We start from the raw sequence: 21,514 nt of genomic DNA on the forward strand, positions 1-21,514 counted from the left end.
TTAGAATTATGGGACAAAGTGTTAATGGTTGATGGTTCCTGTTCTAAACCAGTGATGTTATTTCTTCACGGTTATGCTGTTTGACATCTACCCAACAATTTTTTAGAAGCCCAGGCACTTCCCTAAAATTCACCACAAGCAGCTGAATTTGTCAGTTTAATTAGAGCATGTTCTCCGTACACAGATCACCCACTAACAATCTATACAGATAGTTGCTACACATTTGGTGTTGCACATGACGTTGGTTGAATTTGGTCACAAAGAGGCTTTCACACAGCTGATGATGAGCACAATTCCCATTACAAACTTATTTCTGATCTTTTGTGTGCGTGTAATCTGCCAACAAAATTGGTTATAGTAAAAATTAAGAGACACGAGTCCCCAGGGTCCAGTCAGGAGGCCACTAGGAATTTATTGGCTGATGAAGTAGACAAACTTGAACCAAAAGAGGGGACAGTGAGGCCATTGAGCGGTCCATCGGACTGTACTGACACCTTCCTCTCACATACTGTAGCCACTGACCCGTGCTGGTTTGATAATATTAACAGCAGACACTATTGATGATTAATTGTTAATATTAATATCGGATTAAATAAAGCAATGCAACAGAGAAGCAGCAGTGCAGCATGATATGCAAATGATTGAATGCAACAACAAAATTGTCTCCTTTTGAACATTTGATGGTGTGCCCGTTCTCAGCACCGTGGGTCAGAGGAAAACCAGGCCCAAAGATTGATGTCAACATGGACACGATTGTGACAGAGTACACAGCCACTCAGATCAACAAATCAACAAGCAGACAAGCTAATGTAGCTGCCTCTCTTCCACCTCCCACAGGTCAACCAACTCACCCCAACATACCTGCAGACGAGGCGCTAATCAAACTTTGGCTCCCTAGGAAACCAGGTGAGGCGTTGTGTGGACCACCATGTCCTGTGACAGATGAAATGCCTTAATGGATACATGTTAGTCATGTAAAAGATGTATAGAACAGGCTCCTTTTAGAACAGGCTGTGAATTAGTGTGTGTTTGTGTGTGTGTATGATTGTGTTTGTGTGTGTGTGTGTTTGTGTGTGTGTGTATGTATGTTTTTGTGTGTATGTGTGTGTGTGTTTGTGTGTATGTTTTTGTGTGTGTGTGTTCCATTTTCTCTTGGTTCCACTTTTCTTTCTATCTCTCTTGTTCTTTTTATAGGCTTTGTTGAACCAGCCATTGCCGTATGCGTGGGGAGATGGTCACTTCCTGGTCATAGGTGGTGTTGACTGCTCATTGAGAGAACCGAATGACGACACAACCTTAATGGGGTATTTTACAACCTGCTACCCAAACAACTGATCATCACTGTCGATCCCTCGGACTTCGTGCTATGAACAAGTCGTCTGAGCATTTAGCATTTAGCTGACGTTTGTTACATCTGAGAAATGACAATTATATGGACAATGAAAGTTGTGTCATGAGCAATGCTGTATTCATTTAAAGTGTTGTTATGTCTGCCTGTGTGTCTGCCTTCTGTGTTCCACACACAGAAGACCAAAGATAATCTATAACACTATAGGCAATACGCTGAGTACCACCCACACACCCACACACACCCACACTATGACTATGCATTGAACATATACAAATCTCTATACAGTTGCTACCCAAAAGAACCTGTGCACTTTGCCTGCACACACACACACACACACACACACACACACACACACACACACACACAAATCCCACCCACTCCTGCTGGAATTCCAACATGCTTCTCCTGCTTCTGCTCTGTGCTGATGGGAACATGGTGGGTGGAGCAGGGTGGGGCCACCTAGGAGTTCCCACTGGCACAGAGCTGCTGGGGGCTCTGTTGAGCCAGCAGGCCCTTAGAAAGTGGCAGAGAGGGGCACTGAGCAGCTGCAGCCAAGCAGCTCAACACCAGTGTTCAGGGGCCCCTCTGCTGAGCACACGTTGTAAAGGGATGGAGAAGGGGCCCCTTCACAGCCGCACACATACATACACAACTGCATATTTATATTTGTACATCCTCAGTGTGGATTAATTGAATTGGATCGATGTCGGACATTGCAGACCATGCCACTGTGGTAAATGGAGATATTTAACATTGGTCACAATTGCATTATGGATATTCTAATGAACATTTTGAAGGTTCATGAGATGGCACTGTAAACACACATCTTAAACCCAAGATTAAAAATTTTTAATCATCATCTTTTGGCCTAAAGTTACTGTCATCTTTTTCTGTGACCTCTTTAACTGTAGATGTAAGTTTAATTAACCTCACTGGTCTCCAAATCGCATCTTCTTTTACAGTTAAAGATCTTGGAGTGATTATTGATCCCAGTCTCTCATTCAAAGCTCATGTAAATAATATTTTTAGGACAGCCTTTCTCAGGAGCATTGCAAAGATTAGAAACACACTCTCCTCACATGATACAGAAAAGCTAGTTCATGCATTTATCACTTCAGGATTGGACTACTGTAATGCATTACTAGCTGGCTTGTATCATTAAGTGCCCAAACAAGTTCCAGCTAGTTCAAAATACAGCAGCAAGAGTGATTCAAAGAACTAGAAAATTTGATCACATCACTCCTATCTTATCTGTTACACTGGCTCCCAGCAAAAATTTGCATTGATTATAATATACTTCTAATGACCTAAAAAGCACTGAATTGTCTTGCCCCACAGTTCATGAACTCCTAGTGCATTACAACCAACCACATCTGCTTAGATCAAAAGGCGCAGGCTCTACTAGTACCAAGAATAAGAAAATATACTGCAGGGGCCAGAGCCTTTTCCTATAAAGCTCCGACACTATGGAATAACCATCTTGAAAATGTTCGAGACTCAGACACAGTCTCAGTGTAACAGCCTGAGTGCCACAGAGCGAGGAGTAGGACACAAAGGCTCCGTGGATGTACACAAACATTTATTGGAAAAGACGGAAGATAACGGTACTCACATATAACATAACCGATAAACACGAACATGGTGAAAACGAACATAACATTAACTTTGTGAATAACACTTAAACAACACAAACTTGAACAAAGGCAAACATGGACAATGACCAACAATACTGCACACACCAGTCTGGGTTTAAATACATAGACATAATGAGACTTAACCCGGTGCAGGTGTGTGCAGGAGTGGTTACAAACAAGATACACAAACAAGACCCTCCTACGCGGCAGACCAAACCATGTGACTCGTGGGAGGAGAGCTTTCCGTGACACTCAATAATTAAGACTAGGTTGAAATCAGTATAGTCAGGCATTTTATTTACTACTTACCATCTTAGGTAAAGGTGTATTTCTGAGGCTCCATGGACATTGAGATTTATAGTAAACAGGAATGCTATGAAGCTGTCACATCACCTCTCTTTTGTCACTCAAGTTTATTGACTAATTGCTGATGTTCGAGAGTGCCCACATGTCTGTGTTTGTCCCAGTTAACCTTTTCAACTGTGATTGACAACTTACTAAAGTGTTAAAACCAAAACATAATCATGATATCTTCAGTGGGTGTGTTGATGTCAGTCCTCATCAGCGGAGAGCTACTACCTTCTGTGTCATGCGTTCTAGCCTGAACTTCATCTCCCAGCATTCGCCAGTTGCCAGCTCTGCTGTCAGCCCAGTGCCTCCAATCTTCACACTCGCACCATATTTGCATCCCCGGACTACTGATTGTTCTCACCTTTTGCTCATTACTTTCTTGTGTATTTATACTCATTTATTTCTAACTCATTTACTCACACCTGCAAGCATCTGTCTCTGTCTTGGTTCATGAAAGACTTCGCCACTATGCAGACAGCAGATGTGGATGCCCTTTCCTCTGGTATCGCTGACCAAGTCAGGTTACTGAAACAACACCAACTAATGTTCAGGGGATTTACTTAGTCTGTCTCTGCTCTGAGCCAGTAACAACATGACCAGCAGAAACAGCTACAGTTGATGGTGGAAAATATGACAGCTGTCCATTACCCTGTTGTCTCTAAGCTCCCCACAACAGTTCAGGTACTTGAAACAGTTACTACTGTGACGGAGCAGACTGGAACTCTCTTCCAAGGAAGCTAATAGCTCATCACCTGTGCTATCTGTATGAGGTCTTCTCGGTCCTTTTTAATTTCTGAGCCGTCCCATTTCAGAGTATATTTTATTGTCTGTCATTTTTGACCCTAGTTTCTGATGTTTCACTATGTTTTTGGATTTGCCCTTTTAGATTTTGTCTGCTTATTTGCATTCTGGCTGTTAATAAATATGCATTTGGATCCTACACTCCGAGAATGTGTGTTCCAAACCCATTAACATACTAGACTTCCATATTTTTCATGATGGCCTCTGTCAGATACAGTTTTAATCAATGCAATTTTGACTATGCATTGAACATATACAGATCTCTATACAGTTGCTACCCAAAATAACCTGTGCACTTTGCCTGCACACACACACACACACACACACACACACACACACACACACACACACACACACACACACACACACACACACACCAACTTTATTTGTGGCACCTTAAGAGTATCAGCTGTAGTCCATGCTATTTAACATAAGTTCACTTTATATGGCACCTTTCACAGACACAAGATCACTTTACAATGAGAGCGGAAAAAAATGAATAAATAAGTAAATACATAAAATTGACACAAATTGACAACGCATTAATTAACAACTACGGATAAGAAAAGAGGTTTTGAAAAGTGTTCGGAAAAGAGGTGTGTGTTAAATTGGGATTTGAAGGAGTAGAGTGTGGAGCAGAGACGGAGAGATTGAGGTAAAGTGTTCCATAGTTTTGGGACCATGACACTAAAGGATCTGCCTCCTGCAGGCAACAGTCTAAACTTTGGGATGGAGAGGAGACCTGCATTAGAGGACTGAAGTGTATGGGTGGGGCAGTAATGGTGTAAGAGTTGAGCTAGGTAGGGAGGTGATAGACCGTGCAGAGCTTTATATGTAAGGAGGAGGATTTTGAACTGAATGTGTTCAGGGACAGGGAGCCATTGGTGTACTGCTGTAGACTAGGGGTGATGTGGACTGATTTCCTTATATGATGGAGGATTTTGTGGCTGAGATTTGGACATATTGAAGTGAGTGGATGTTTTTTTTTTAGGGATGCCAATGAGGAGAGAGTTACAGTAATCAAGACGGTGTCACGATATGTTCGTTAAAGTGGACATGCCCTCCCTGTGTCTCACACCTGCTCCTCATTGTGTGATTAGCATACATGTGTAAAAGTCTATCATTTATGCATTTGTGTTGTCGGTGTTTAACCCCATTAGCCTGCGTGCTAAGTGTTATATGTTATGTGTGCAAATAAACATATGTTCTTGTGTCTGCAACTCATCCCTGCATCCTGCTTGAACATCCCTCTTACAGAAACACCGGCCAACGAGGGATGCCTGGGAAAGGGAAGAAAAAGAAGGGTAAGAAGGGTAGTAAACACCCCCCCACTGCCCTCGCAAGGAAGCCCTACAGGTTCTTGGGCACACTCCCGACTCCCACAGTAGGAGAGAGTGGTCCAGGTGAGTGTGGTCCTTCTGCGGACGCTGGGGAGTCATGCGGAACTTCATCCTGCCACCAGGACTGGTACAATGATGAGCAGTACTCAGAGTCGGACTCTGTAGACTCCTGTTATCCTGTTATCCTGTTATCCTCGCTCATCCTCGCCTCGCTCCATAAGTCCACAACAGGGGAGGAACCCACTGGACGATTTGGGGGGGACTGGACTCTGCTGAGTCCTACAGAGATCAGCCAGACTACGAGAACCAGCACTCAGAATTGGACTCCGCTGGGTCCTGCGAGCCCTACATGGACTATTATGAGGGCTATGCTGAGTATGGAGAGAGAGAGGAATACAGCGACCTCCGATTATGCGGAGGATCCATCGATGGAGGTGGAGGAGGTCCTCTATGGGGATTCTCCCACAGACATTGATGCTCCGTCTGTCTCCGACACCTATGAGGCGGCCCAAGGCTCCGGTATTGCCTAGTTGCAAGTAAGCCAGCCAGCGCAAAACACCTAGAGGGAACCTCGTTCGAGGAGAGAACTCCGTTTGCTAGGGAACACAGCCCCAGATCTCTTGCACCCGTACTGAAGCCTCGTAGAGGCAGGAAAGAGGCGATACCAGTGCCAACTCCAGAGATGGGCAAGGTGGCTGGTGCGCCCCCTGTGTTGGGACAGCAAAGGTTTCCACCCCCCAAATCGGCGAGGGGCAATTCCCCACAGGCCAGTTGGCCTGCAGCCCAGCCGACAACTGGGGAACAGCCCAGGGCTCTCGCCATCTTACCTGGACTTGTTAACTTGTTAAATAATGTTACTATTGTTACTAATGTCACTGTCTGTTCCCGTCACATTGTTTGTACCAGATGTTTTGTCCCTTTGGTGTCTGTGTCTGTTAGCGTGTCCGTCTCTGTGTTTGTGTGTCTGTTAGTGTGTCCGTCTCTGTGTTTGTGTGTCTGTTAGTGTGTCCGTCTCTGTGTTTGTGTGTCTGTTAGTGTGTCCGTCTCTGTGTTTGTGTGTCTGTTAGTGTGTCCGTCTCTGTGTTTGTGTGTCTGTTAGTGTGTCTGTCTCTGTGTTTGTGTGTCTGTTAGTGTGTCCGTCCCTGTGTTTGTGTCTGTTGTCATCTTGGTGCCTCTCCTTCCCCCTTCTGTCTTGCTCGTGCTGGCCCATGTCGGGTCATTCAGTGCATTAGCCTCGCCATTTGGCGTTGCTCTCGGGGCCGTGGCTCGATAGGCCGGCGCACCGGGAGTCGCGCCACTGGGGAGGGACTCTGTCAAGCCTAGCAATATTACAGAGGTGAAAAGGGGCCTTTTTGACCAGAGACGTGACATGGGGTTCAAAAGAGAGACGAGTCAAAGAGTATGCCAATTTTCATAATTGATTGAGGATGAGGAACTGATGAGGAACTGATCAAGATACGGATGAGGAACTGCTCAAGATACCGTCCATATTTAATTTAAGATTGGAGAATTTTGATATTTTGGACTTCAGGTCAATAAGTAGAAATTCTGTTTTATCAGAATTGAGTTTTTAGAAGTTTATGCTCATCCACTGCTTGAGATCTTGGATAAAGGAGAATAAAAGAGGAGGTGGTAGGGTAGTGTTGGCCTTGGTGTTAATATAGATCTGAGTGTCATCTGCATAACAGTGGAAATGAAGACCATGCTCGCAGATCATCTGACAAAGGGCCAGCATATAGATAAAGAACAGGAGAGGGCCAAAGACAGACCCCTGGGGAACACCTTGAGTGATGGTAGCAGTATGCAATTTGTGTTTACCTAAAACAACATAATGTGTTCTATTAGAAATATAGGACAAGAACCCATGTTAGTAATGCCAATGGTTGAAAGGTAGGCAAAGTATGTTATGGATAATTGTGTCAAATTTTACATTTATCTGATGCTTTTATCCAAAGCAACTTACAATTACAACTGAGTTCATCTTGAGCAATTGAGGGTTAAGGGTCTTGCTCAGGGGCCCAACAGTGGCAACTGTTCCCTGACATGCCTGTGTATGTATTTGTGTTTATGTGTGTGTGTGTGTGTGTGTGTGTGCAGATGCTTCAAAGAAACATGCAGGAACTGCAAGTAAGAGGGTTTTTTCTCTTCCTTTATCTCAGCTCACTCTTTAAACCACTTATTGCGTGCATATTTAGAACTTTTCTGAGAACCAGTCTCCAGACAGCCTCAGAATGGCTAAAAGCATCACCTCCGCCCCCGCTTGCCACAGAGCCGGCAGGCGACTACCCACAGAGTGTGTGTGTGTGAGTGCGTGTGTGCATGTGTGTGTGTGTGTGTGTGTATATGTGTGTGTGCGTGTGTGCATGTGTGTGTCATTCTGACAGCGTAAACACATTGTCTTCCTGCTTCCTCATCTCTGAGCTGCTGCAGTGTAAGCGTCTGTTCAACCACCATTTATTTATCTTTTGGGAGTCCAAGAATAGTAAGGGCCTGTATGATATACACGACTGTGAGGCAAAATATATGTTGCAGGTTTTGCCTCTGCCTCTCTGTCCCCCGTCCTGAATCACACCAGGTTTTTTGGTGAGCAGAGCACAGAAGAGACAAAGGGCTGAGGGCTCATTGGAGAAGTTTGGCAATCAGCTGCCTGTAATCTGTTTGAGTGATCCAGATATTGCCTTTTCTGCCTGACTATATTGCCTGACTATACACAACCTTAATTTCTATACACTCATGAACAGGTCCTCTATGGGGATTCTCCCGCAGACATTGATGCTCGTTCTGTCTCCGGCACCTATGAGGCGGCCCAAGGCTCCGGTATTGCCTAGTCGCAAGCAAGCCAGCCAGCGCAAAACACCTAGAGGGAACCTTGTTCGAGGAGAGAACTCCCTTCCCTGGGGAACACAGCCCTGGAACTCTTGAACCCGTACTGAAGCCTCGTGGAGGCAGGAAAGAGGCGATACCAGTGTCCACTCCAGAGACGGGCAAGGTGGCTGGTGCGCCCCCTGTGGTGGGACAGCAAAGTTTCCACCCCCCAAATCGGCGAGGGGCAATTCCCCACAGGCGGGTTAGCCTGCAGCCCAGCTGACAACTGGGGAACAACCTGGGGCTCTCGCCATCTTACCTGGACTTGTTAACTTGTGAAATAATGTTACTATTGTTACTAATGTCACTGTGTCTGTCCCCGTCACGTTGTTTGTACCAGATGTTTTGTCCCTAGGTGTCTGTGTCTGTTAGTGTGTCCGTCTCTGTGTTTGTGTGTCTGTTAGTGTGTCCGTCTCTGTGTCTGTGTGTCTGTGTCTGTGTGTCTGTTGTTGTTTTTGGTGCAGGTTCTTCCCCCCGCTTTCTTGCTCGTGCTGGCCCGTGTCGGGTCATTTGGTGCTTTGGCCTCTCCATTTGGTGTTGGTCTCGGGGCCGTGGCTCGATAGGCAATATTACAGAGGTGAAAAGGGGCATTTTTGACCTGAGACGTGACGTGGGGTTTAAAAGAGAGAGGAGTCAAAGAGTATGCAAATTTTCATAACTGTGGATGAGGAACTGATCAAGATACCATCCATATTTAATTTAAGATTGGAAAATGTTGATATTTTGGACTTCAGGTCAATAAGTAGAAATTCTGTTTTATCAGAATTGAGTTTTTAGAAGTTTATGCTCATCCACTGCTTGAGATCTTGCATACAGGAGAGTAAAACAGGAAATGGTAGGGTAGTGTTGGCCTCGGTGTTAATATAGATCTGAGTGTCATCTGTATAACAGTGGAAATGAAGACCATGCCTGTGGACAATCTGACCAAGGGCCAGCATATAGATAAAGAACAGGAGAGGGCCAAGGACAGATACCTGGGGAACACCTTGAGTGTCTTTTTGTATTTTGTCTCCCCCAGTATTAACAGCGTTAGATCTTCCGTCTGAGATCCATTCTCCAGACAGCCTCAGAATGGCTAAAGGCATCACCTCCGCCCCTTGCCACAGAGCTGGCAGGCGACTACCCACAGAGTGTGTGCGTGTGTGTGTGTGTGTGTGTGTGTGTGTGTGTGTGTGTGTGTGTGTGTGCGCGCGTGTGTGTGTGTGTGTGTGTGTGTGTGTGTGTGCGTGTGTGTGTGTGTGTGTGTGTGTGTGTGTGTGTGTGCGCGCATGTGTGTGTGTGTGTGTGTGTGTGTGTGTGTGTGTGTGTGTGTGTGCATGTGTGTGTGTAAGTCATTCTGACAGTGTAACCACATTGTCCTCCTGCTTCCTCACGTTTGTCTCTGAGCTGCTGCAGTATAAGCGTCTGTTCAATCACCATTTATTTCTCCTTTAGGGAGTCCAAGAACAGTAAGGGCCTGTATGATATACACGACTGTGAGCAAAAATATATAGAGACAATATGTTAGTGTAGGAGGTAGGGTATAGGGAATATGTTGGTGTAGGAGGTAGGGTATAGGGAATATATTAGTGTAGGAGGTAGGGTATAGGGAATATGTTGGTGTAGGAGGTAGGGTATAGGGAATATATTAGTTTAGAAAGTAGGGTATAGGGAATATGTTGGTGTTGGAGGTAGGGTATAGGGAATATGTTAGTGTAGGAGGTAGGGTTTAGGGAATATATTAGTGTAGGAGGTAGGGTATAGGGAATATATTAGTGTAGGAGGTATTGTATAGGGAATATGTTAGTGTAGGAGGTAGGGTTTAGGGAATATATTAGTGTAGGAGGTAGGGTATAGGGAATATATTAGTGTAGGAGGTAGGGTATAGGGAATATATTAGTGTAGGAGGTAGGGTATAGGGAATATGTTGGTGTTGGAGGTAGGGTATAGGGAATATGTTGGTGTAGGAGGTAGGGTATAGGGAATATATTAGTTTAGAAAGTAGGGTATAGGGAATATGTTGGTGTTGGAGGTAGGGTATAGGGAATATATTAGTTATATTAGTGCTCTTGTTGTTTATTACCAGTGTCATATAAGAAAGGGAAGGTGGGTGTGTGCATGTGTGCATGTGTGTAACTGAGAGACTGACAGTTAGACAGAGATTGGGGGTGTGGAGATTTTTTGTTTTTTTTCCTGAAAAATTAATTCTTAAATGTGTATGAATACAGGAATCAACAATGCAGGGAATAGATGCTCAAGACTGACTGCATTGTGTCTAGGGCTGCTGTGTGTTCTCCTACTGGCTGCAATCACAGTGCTGTGGATCAAGTTCACTGCAGAGAGAGACCAGTTACAGACTGGTTACAACAACCTAACTGCAGAGAGAGACCAACTACAGAGCAGGGTCAATAGCCTGACTGAAGAGAGAGACAAGCTACAGAAACAAAGAGTGGGACTCCAAAGAATGTTTTCTCAACCTGTTAAGTGAACATTTCCAGGCTGTTACAGTTCTGTGTAAAAGTCTTAAGCACCCATGAAAATGGTATCTGAAGCTTCTTATATGGGTAATAAGTGTTGATTTACTTAAAACATGTTACAATGTCACCGAGTGATTTTTTGCTTTGTTCTGTAATTCAGCAGTTATATTGAGAGTGAGGCTCTGTGCTGTTCTTCCTGTATGTGTACATATATAGACAGCAGGAGGGTCATTGAGATTGTCATTATCATGCTGAAAGATTTTACATGTCGCTTGGGCTCCACTGGAGGTGCAACAAGCTTGAAGTATTAAAAGCAAATGAAAAATCTTTCTTGCCACATTTTATCCTAATAATAATTTTATTACAAAGATATTTTTTGCATTAATGATATAGTAATGTTTGCCTGTGTACTACAGTGGTTATATGCAAAATAAACATGATTTTAAGATAATAAACAAGATTCTAAAGATTTTTGATCAGTGCTGCATATCATTTGTGAACAGCACCAATGTGTTTCTTTCTTAAAGTAATGTTCTGAGAAATAGTTTACCAACTCATTGATTATATTTCTCCGGAAATACCGTTAAGAGGCCATTAAACAAGGCTGGAGATACTTTAGGTCCAGTGTTTACTACGTCTCTACTGAAGAGAAGTCCTGGAAAGAGAGCAGAAAAAAACAGGACCAAATTTAAGCCTCCTCTGAGTCCTTCTCACTCCCCTTATACACTTTCTCTCTCTACAGTATGTAGTTATAATTGATGTGCAACTGGTTTCTCTCTTTATAGTCAGGTTGTTAGTAGCTGCTCTGTAACTGGTCTCTCTCTGCAGTGAACGTGACCCACAAAACTGTGATTGCAGCCAGCAGGAGAACACACAGCAGCCAGTCTGGAGTATAGACTCCCTGCAGGTCTCCTCCTAGAGAATCAAAAGTAATCATGTGCTTTTATCTAGTTGTATCTCCACGTTCATCGTGTAACGTTGAGCGGTTAGGAGGCGGGCACACGTGCGGAGAAGAGCAAGCTTTTTTATGCACAACGGATGGGGGCCAATCTTCTCTGTGGCCAGTCCGGAGGCACCCGATCTCATTTGCTCCGTCCCTGGCGTTCCTGGACCCACAGTTAACCCAGAACCCAGAATCTGCCCAAATTCCTGTCTCAGGTCACCTCTGTGACCTCTCTGGCAAGAAGGCAGGACTATGGCGATAGAGAGTCAGATGTTGTTTCATATGCTAAGTAGCCATGTGCAATTGAGCATGCATGTCAAGTAGGCATGTGTTTCTTGCTGTTAAACAAGAATCAGTATATACGCTACCTCCGTGTATGTAATTATATTTTTAATCATGATTAAGATTGCATGCAAAAATTCAGCAGATGAATGTCTGATTTTTATTGCCTTCATATTGTTTATCATCATTTTAAAAAATATAACCCATTATTATATATAATGTTAAATGTGGATAATCATTTAAGAATAAGATTAATAATAATAATTTTGACTTAATTGAATGTTAATTGAATTAAGTTAATTTAACCGATTTATACACGGGAAACTGACCTGTTTGAATAGCACTCGTTTATTGTTCATCAAATAAATAATATCAATCAAAATAACAAGTGCATCTTTTGTAAGCATATTTTGTCTAATTACCAACAAGTCACAAACACGCTCATTCACTTTATTAAAGAACAAAGTGGTTTAAATTAGTGCCCATTCACTTTGTGTAATAGAATGCAGAATAAACTGCTGGTCATTCAATTTGTGAAATGCAAAGTGTTTTAAATCTGCTCATTCACAAAGTGAAGTACAAAGCAGAATAAATCAGTGTGCACCATATGCATCATATGGTGAGAAGTACAAACAGAATAAATCAGTGCTCATTCACTTTGTGAAGTATGATATAGTATTAAACAGTGATCATTCACTTTTAAAACTACAAATGATTATGAAACAGTGCTCATTCACAACACACAGAACAGATCACTGACCCTGTCCAGCATCTCCTCCTCATCTCCTCCTTCCACTGCTCCATGATCTTCCCCACTGCTGTGCAGAAGTTCACCCCACGGAAATGGCTGGAGACGCTTGCATACAGCCACAAGGAGCAACTTCAGACACCAGACAAGAGTCAGTCAAAGGCACTCCATGACTCAGTCATCCACACACCCTGCACGCTTGCATGCCTCTCCCCACACAAGCAGTAAAAGCCGGAAGATGGAGCGCTGGTGCCAGAGCAGGCAGAGGCGGTCACCACGGTTGCGGAGTGCGTGTGCGGCTGTCTGCTCTTCTTCGTGTCTCTGCACTGGATGTACTTTTGCAGTGTCTCCATCTTGCTCTCAGGCCTCACCTTCTGCCACCGGATCCACTGCACATAGCATAATTCACATAATTCACAACTTTTTTCTTTAAGGTCTTTAACTGTCCATCTTTTATGTTTGTCTTTGGTAAACACTTTCACTTCTGCATAAATGGGGAAGTTGGTAAAGCAAGTAGAGTACAGTGTTAGTAACACCGAGGTCATGACTTAATTTCCCAGCACGTGTGTGTTATACTGATGAATATGGATGCATGTATGCATATATGCATGTATGAATATGCATAAATTAATTCCAAACAGCTGATTGGTAAACTGCATAAAGTCAAAATACTGGTTAAACTCTGACCCCTTTTCCCCACTGGTGAAGGGAGACTCAATCACACAAGTGCACAGTCTAATGAACAATATCTGCTGTGATTGAAAGAGGGAGTGAGTTATGAGTCACAGTCAGGAGCTGTACTGTCACCTAGGTCAGCTACGTCAGTCATGTTCACCTAGGTCATCTAGGTCAGACAGGTTCATCTAGGTCAGTTGGGTCAGATAGGTTCAGGTAGGTCAGCTGGGTTAGACAGATTCAGTTAGATCAGCTATGTCAGACAGGGTCAGGTGGGTCAGACAGATTCAGGTACGTCAGGTGGGTCAGACAGGTTCAGGTAGATCAGTTGAGTTAGACAGGTTCACGTAGGTCAGCTGGGTCACACAGGTTCACGTAGGTCAGGTGGGTCAGACAGGTTCAGGTAGGTCAGGTGGGTCAGACAGGTTCAGGTAGGTCAGGTGGGTCAGACAGGTTCTCACTGAGAACAGTGTTCAGGAAACACAGTATGATTTTCTGTCATTGTAATATTAGTGATATTATTGACATGATGACCATCAAATTAATGTAACACTTTTCATAGTCTCTGGACAAAAAATGTTCTGTGTCACTATTACAAATCCATAAATATTAGGACAGTGATGTCATAACTTATTTCTGCTGTATACTTAAGTGCTTCTCATTAAAGACAAAACTCAAAAGTACATCATATGTATTTATAGGTTTTTATTTGCATGTGTATGGTTTGAATGATGTTAGCTGAATCGTTCCTTGGTAATGTTCTTCTCTCTACTGTTGTTTCTTTTTCAGCCACTCTGCCTGTGCCTAACATCACACGTGCATCACATTCAAAAAGAAAGAGCTCCGTATCCCTGACATGTCCAGTGTTGTGTTCTGTGGACAGTGTGAATAAGGTGACTCTCTCTTGGTACAAAGGCAACCATGTGATCTCCACTGTCAGTGATTCTAAAACCAGCTCACTTTTTCTGCCTCTGGAAGTTGAATATCAAACACCTACAGCTGCTCAACATAACTGGCACAGCTCAACATAACCATCATCTGTCAGCCTGTGTCAGGTATGTAGGCTAAAGCAGAACACAAATATACTTATACTCTAATATCTCATAGAAATCTAAATTTAAATTAATTGTATTAAATGTTCTGAGTTTTGGTCCCAACTATGGTATTTTATACTGGAGGTGTTTAGACAGCATCAATAGGTAATGTAGTATTACTGACATTACTGGAGTGTGTATTTTTTATTTTAGTTACAGGTTTGTTAAATGTAAGGGTTAAATACTTATCTAATAAACAAGAGTTTAATTCCCCATCTGGGCAAATGCACCATACTATACCCATAAGAGTCCTTGGGCAAGACTCCTAACACTACATTTGCCTGCCTCTGGAACATGATTGAAGTTGTAAGTCACTCTGAATAAAAGCATCTGCCAAATATGAAAATATATCCAAAGTGTTAGTTTCACTTTTTTTTTAACGTCAACATATTTCAAATTTACTTTACTGTATCTTAGATTTTATGTATCTTAGTCCAAATTCCCCACTGTATCATTCTCCACATTGTAACATTGTAATATTCTCCACTACTGTGCTAGATGGCTACAGCTCTAAAATGTCAACATATTTCTTGGTTCTCGTTAACCAAGCCATTATCATGGATCATGGTTCCTTATTTTGATCATTATCATAAATCAACAATACAAATTCTATAGATTTAGTTTTAGATTTAAATTTCAATAATTGAGTAATTAAAACTGTAATAAACCTTCCTGTTTCCATATTCTACTACTAAAAAGGTCATCAGTGTCACCATCTGTCATTTAAACTCATGACAGGGACTTTTATCCGTCCTCCCTCATCGACTGACCATCTTGTGCTGCTTCCCTAAACCAGTTTTGGGTTTTCTGTGGCATAATTTAAATGTCAGTGAAGAGTAATTATCGCTTGTCTTTACAGGACATCGGCTGATTCTTTTGTCTGTGATACCTGTAGTTGCACTACTACTGGTTCTAATTCTGGTCCTGTTCTGGAAATTCAGAAAAGCAAAAAATAGTAAGTATTTTTTAAATAGTCTTTATTTCTGCAGTGTTGTACATAATAGTTGATGGAAACCATGATGGTCAAAAGAAGTAAAGCTCTACAATAAAGGCTGATACTAATTGCAATGCTCTAGCAACTATATAAAAACTAAATTATTACAAGCTATTATATTTAGCAAGCAGTATTTGCAAATGTATGGTTGTTCTTATACAATATATATGTATTCTTATATAGTTCAAATGCATAAGGAAGCATTACATTATGCTGATACAATCTTTTGTGCCCAAAGTGCACAAACTGTGGTAAGGTGTACTGTGTATGAGCTGTAACCTGTGTAACAGTGTTACAGCATATGCGCTGTTACCTGTGTTAGTGTTACTGTGTATGCACAGTTACCTTTGTTACAGTGTTACAGTGTATGCACTGTTACCTGTTGTTAGTGTTACTGTGTATGTGCTATTACCTCTGTTAGTCTTACAGTCTATGCACTGTTACCTGTGTTACAGTGTTACAGTGTATGCACTGTTACTTGTCCGCCTGCCTGTAATCTCGTGTGCTGCCTGGGTACAATGCTTATGTCTCTGCATTCATAATAGTACATTCTTATCAGAGTTGCTGTACAGGCTTTATGTATCACTGGTTTAGGATGTAGGTACATAGACACAATGACTTTAACATGGCTAAGTTAAATGTTTTGTTGTAACAGTGTCACATTTTTCTCAGAAGCTACATCATCTTTTGTGTTCATATTGTTCTTCAGACCAGTTGAATTTGTACAATAATTCTTATGATGCCTCTGATTCTTAGCATCTGAATCAGGTCTCTGTGAGGAGAAATTTCTCCTGAAGATGATAAAATGATGCTCTGTAAAACGGGATTATGCTAAAAATAAAATACATAAGAAAAAAAATAACAGGAATGCAATATCACAGATTTGCACCATGTACCTTAAGAGCTGTTAACAGCACCCTTAAAATTCCATAATTAGGATGCTAGATTATTAGGATTGAGGGTATAAAGATATGATACATTAATTTAGATAATTTAGATTAATTTAGATTAAGCAGATGTGCAGCACATTAGATCTAAGGCCTCTTATTGGCAGTGAACTGCTGCTCCAGTGCATGTTTATAAAGTGATTCAGAGGGTGATGGGAGTAGCCATGGCAGCTAAGACAAGTTGAGGCTCAGTAACATCATGACATCAGGGGTAGGTGAACCTTGGCAGAAAGAGAGAATACATTATTAGACATGTCCAGGTACAAGGGTGTATAAATTAGGGAAATTTGGGAAAAGGCTCTGCCCCATGTGGTAGATTTTCTTATTCTTGGTACTAGTAATGAGCCTGCACCTTTTGATTTAAGCAGACGTGGTGGGTCGTAATGCACTAGGAGTTCTATAAGGTCATGTGGCGCAAGACCATTCAGTGTTTTATAGGTTATTAGAAGTAATATATTACGGGATATATTATGGGATCCATAATAACTCCAAGATCTTTAACTGTTAGAGAAGATGTGATTGGGAGATCATTGAGGTTCATTGAGTAATTAGAGAGTGAGGACCTGGCTGTCTCTGGGCCTAACAGAAGCACTTCTGTTTTGTCAGGATTAAGTGAGAGGAAGTTTCTCCACATCTACTGTCTGACATCTTTTATCCATTCCTCAATAACACTAAGATGATATATTTCCTCTGTTTTGGCTGTAACTAGGTGGACACTAGCACAGTGTTTACATATAATGTCAGATAGATGTGGCATATACAAAGGAAAAAGCAGAAGCCCTAGAACAGATCCTTGTGGGACACCATCGCTAATATTGTTGTATGCAGAAAAGTCTCTGTATGTTGACAAACATAGCAATGGGCTCGATTAGATCCCATCGCGTCTGTCTACTAAAATGTGATCTATGGTGCAATATAAGCAATATAAGAAAAGAGACATAACCCTGTTTAGAGGCCAACAACAGATTATTAGGGTTAGGGTTAGGGTTAGGTTTAACCTTGTTTAGAGGCCAACAACAGATTATTAGGGTTAGGGTTAGGGTTAGGTTTAACCCTGTTTAGAGGCCAACAACAGATTATTAGGGTTAGGGTTAGGTTTAACCCTGTTTAGAGGCTACCAACAGATTATTAGGGTTAGGGTTAGGGTTAGGTTTAGGTTTAACCCTTTCTAGAGGCCAACAACAGATTATTAGGGTAAGGGTTAGGGTTAGGTTTAACCCTCTTTAGAGGCCAACAACAGATTATTAGGGTTAGGGTTAGGGTTAGGTTTAACCCTGTTTAGAGGCTACCAACAGATTATTATTCTTTATTCTGTGCTGTCTCTGTCCTATGATGAGGCCTAAACTCTGACTGAAATACTTCCTGTATCTGGTTCTGATTCAGGTGTGAGTTTAGCTGCTGAGCTACAGCTTTCTCTAGGATCTTGGAAATAAATGGAAGGTTTAAGGCGGCCTGTTATTATATTTAGTGAAGGTTCAATTGCTTCAGGTAGGTTTTCCTTAAGCGAATCTAGTAAGTAAGTAGACGATTTTGAGCATGAGATCAGAGATGTAAATTCTGGCTCTTGGATAGGTGTTCCGATCTCTAAGTAGTTTCCCCATGTCACGTTAATACTCTTAATATTATCCCTAATGTGCTTAATTTTCTCATTAAAGAAATTCATGAACTCATTAATACTGTGTGATGATGTAATCTGAACATTGGTGTCAGTTTTATTCCTAGTTAGACATGCAATTGTAATAAATAGAAGTCTAGGATTATTTTTGTTATTTTCTATTAGGGTCGAGAGCTAAGCTGTTTGAGCGGTAATAAGTGCCTTTCTATACTTCAGAAGGCTCTCCTTCCATGCAAACTGGAAGACTACAAGCTTCGTGTGGCGCCATTTACACTCCATTTTCAACTGTTTTGTTTTAAATTGCGAATGTGATCATTATACTGAGGTACTCATTTTTTTTTGTCACTAATCCTTTTTATTTTTAAGTGGCACAACCTCATTGAGTGTGCAGCAGAATACTGATGACAACATCATTACTACTATGTTACTACTAGGTTTCAGTTTTATTCCTAGTTAGATGTGCAAATATACTGAATAAAAATCTAGGATTATACGCTCTATTGCCCAAAGTATTCGCTTAGTTCCAGTAAAAGGAACTTTTAATGCTTCAGCATACCAAGAGATTTTGGACAATTTCATGCTCCCAACTTTGTGGGAACAGTTTGGGGCTGGCCCCTTCTTGTTTCAACATGACTGTGCACCAGTGCACAAAGCAAGGTCCATAAAGACATGGATGAGCAGGTTTGGTATGGAAGAATGCACAGAGTCCTGACGTCAACCTGACAAAACAGCTTTGGGATTAGAGCGGAGACCACGCGCTAGGTCTTCTCATCCAACATTAGTGTCTGATCTCATGGAATGATCAAAAATTCCCATAAACGCATTCCTAAACCTTGCACAAAACCTTCCCAGAAGAGTTGAAGCTGTTATAGCTGCAAAGGGTGGGTTGACATGGATTAAGATTCATATGTGTGTTCATATGCATTCATATGCGTGTGAAGGCCGATGAGCGAATACTTTTGGCAATATAGTATATTTGCTATTTTCTATTAAGGCCCAGAGAGAAGCTGTTTGAGTGGCTTTTCTATTCACAGATACACACACAGATTGTCCACTTAATGTGAACACTTGCACAGCAATCATGTGGGAGGACTAGAATGCATAAAATCATGTAGACATGGGTCAAGAGTTTGAGCTAATATTCAAAAAACAAAAATGGGGAAGGAAAGTAACCTGACTGACTTTCATGAGTGGTTTGAGTATTTCTGAAACTAAGCCTCATCTGCTATTTTCACATGCAACATTCTCTAGAGTTTTAATCCAGTCAGTTCTGTAGGCAAAAGAGTCATGTTGAACAGAGAGGTCTGAGGCATTTGGCCAATTAATTCAAACTGACAAGAAATACATACTCCACCAACTACTGTTTTTCTACTAAGCAGAAAATTCTAAAAGTACAATGCATCAAACTGGGTTAGATGTGCTACAACAGCAGAACCACATCAGGTTCCACTGCTGTCAGACAGGAACAGGAATCTGAGATTATTATGGTCACAGACTCAGCAAAAATGAACAGAAAAAGTGGGAAAACAGGTCTGAGGAATTTTACTTTCAGCTGTGACACACAAATGGCATGGTCAGAATTTGTTGTAAACAACATGAATCTACTGACCCAACCTGCCTTGTATGAACAGTTCAATGGACCCACTAATCAGAATCAGAATCACTTTATTACACATAGTATGTTACCCATACAAGGAATTTGTCTTGGTGGGTGCACACATGTATGTAACACTGGACAGACCTGTCGAGCACACAGACTGTTAACAGGTATTTAACTAAGCGAAAATGCAATAGAAATACAATAGAGTGAAGAACAAAGAGTAGGAGTTATAGGGTTAGAACCATGGAGGGGATCGAACATCATTCGAGCATCGTTTGAATGTCTGTGTGAGTCTGTGTGAGTGATGTTGCTGACCATGGTCAGCATCCCTTTATAGCCACAAATTACCATCTGAAATGGAACATCCAACATGATAAGGCACCAGGTCACAAAACTCAAACTGATTCACTGACCACGACAATCAGTTTAGTGTAGTTCAGTAGCCTGTTTAGCTGATAACAAAAGAGGGTCCGACCCAGTATTAGTAACAACTCTCCTCCAGAGCTTTGCGTTTTGCTTTCATGTTACAAAGAAGCTGCAAGACAATACCTGAGAGTGCTCTCTGTGTTTGGGCTTATTGTTGAATGTTTTCTCAGTCTGCTTTGTGTTTGATCTGTAAATAAAATGCTCCTTTCTGCTCTTATTGTTGGTTGTTTCTCTGGTTTGTGTTTGAGCTGTAAATAAAATGCTTCTTTCTGCTCTTTTATTCTGCTTCCATGTCACAGCACCGTGATAAATCATGTCACAGTGTCATAGCAATAAAATAAAAAAAGAATATCTGGACCCCAGAGGACAAAGTAAATAAACAAAGTAAACCTTACAGCTCCATAAAATGGTGCCCAAGATGTGCACATGTATTTGTAGATGCACATGTGTATGTTGCAGTGATGGCCCAGAAGGTTGTCAGCTCAAGCCTCACTACTGTGAACGTGTCACGGTTGGTCCGCTGAGCAAGGCCCTTAACCCTCAAATTGTGTTCAGTCATAATTGTAAGTCACTTTGGATAAAACTGTCAGACAAATGCTGAAAATATATATAATGGGGTTTTTTGGGTTTTTTTTTTTACAGATACCTGAAGAAGCACAGGACATAGTGTATTCAGCAGTCAATAAGTGAGCTGTATGTTGTAAAAGCCAAAGTCAACTATGGTGGGCATGGAGTCTATAAGCACTTATCCATTCATTCATGAGTGTTCATGGATCAAGGCAGAGCTCTATGGTTTTGTTTCTATGGTTTTTGCTTCATTCAATCTTCTGCTTTACTTGACCCAACCATGGCAGTGATTAGTCATAATAGACAGTTTGTTGTGTCTTACAATTTGTAAATACTGTAATTTGCCTGCATAAAAACACACAAAATAACAAAACAAGTAGAGGCCTCTCTGAGTTCATTGTGGATCTAGGATAGAATGTACTGTGGTTCTTAGATGATTTATTCAGACATCTTCTTTCCTTGATGCAACCATGTCAGTAACAAACAGAAATAGTCACAAATATGAGAAATGTGGTTGCATGATGTACTACAGACTTTGTGCAGACTTGAATCCAAAGGAGTGAACTTCAGACTCAGGTAAACAGGAAAACACCCTTGGGCCTTACTAAAACTCCCATGGTTCCTAACTGCCTGTTAAGAAAATACTAAAAGGACTTGGAAGAATTCAAGGTGTCTATGAAATATGGCAAAAATTAAGAAAGCATAACTGAGAACCAACTGAACAGTTTATGAAATTTCAGTTATGATCAGAGGTCTGCACTGTCTCTTTGAAGCTTTGCTACAAATACCCTTCCCTGGTGTTGTAGTCAAAACCGAGTCCAAGTC

General features: G+C 41.7%; 1 long non-coding RNA gene and 1 pseudogene across 1 annotated transcript; both read left to right on the forward strand.

Moving 5' to 3' along the window:
• The first annotated feature begins 743 nt into the window (after positions 1-743).
• On the forward strand, positions 744-2,869 carry LOC145651336 (uncharacterized; annotated as a pseudogene).
• A 12,527-nt stretch (positions 2,870-15,396) lies between these two features.
• Positions 15,397-21,065, forward strand: LOC145652428 (uncharacterized). The gene is made up of 2 exons (XR_014118741.1): positions 15,397-15,495; positions 20,765-21,065. It is a non-coding gene; the product is annotated as an uncharacterized LOC145652428 (long non-coding RNA).
• The last annotated feature ends 449 nt before the right edge of the window (positions 21,066-21,514 follow it).

This window comes from Electrophorus electricus, chromosome 1 (genome assembly GCF_041902795.1).
Source record: "Electrophorus electricus isolate QZ-2024a chromosome 1, ASM4190279v1, whole genome shotgun sequence".
Lineage (NCBI taxonomy): Eukaryota > Metazoa > Chordata > Actinopteri > Gymnotiformes > Gymnotidae > Electrophorus > Electrophorus electricus.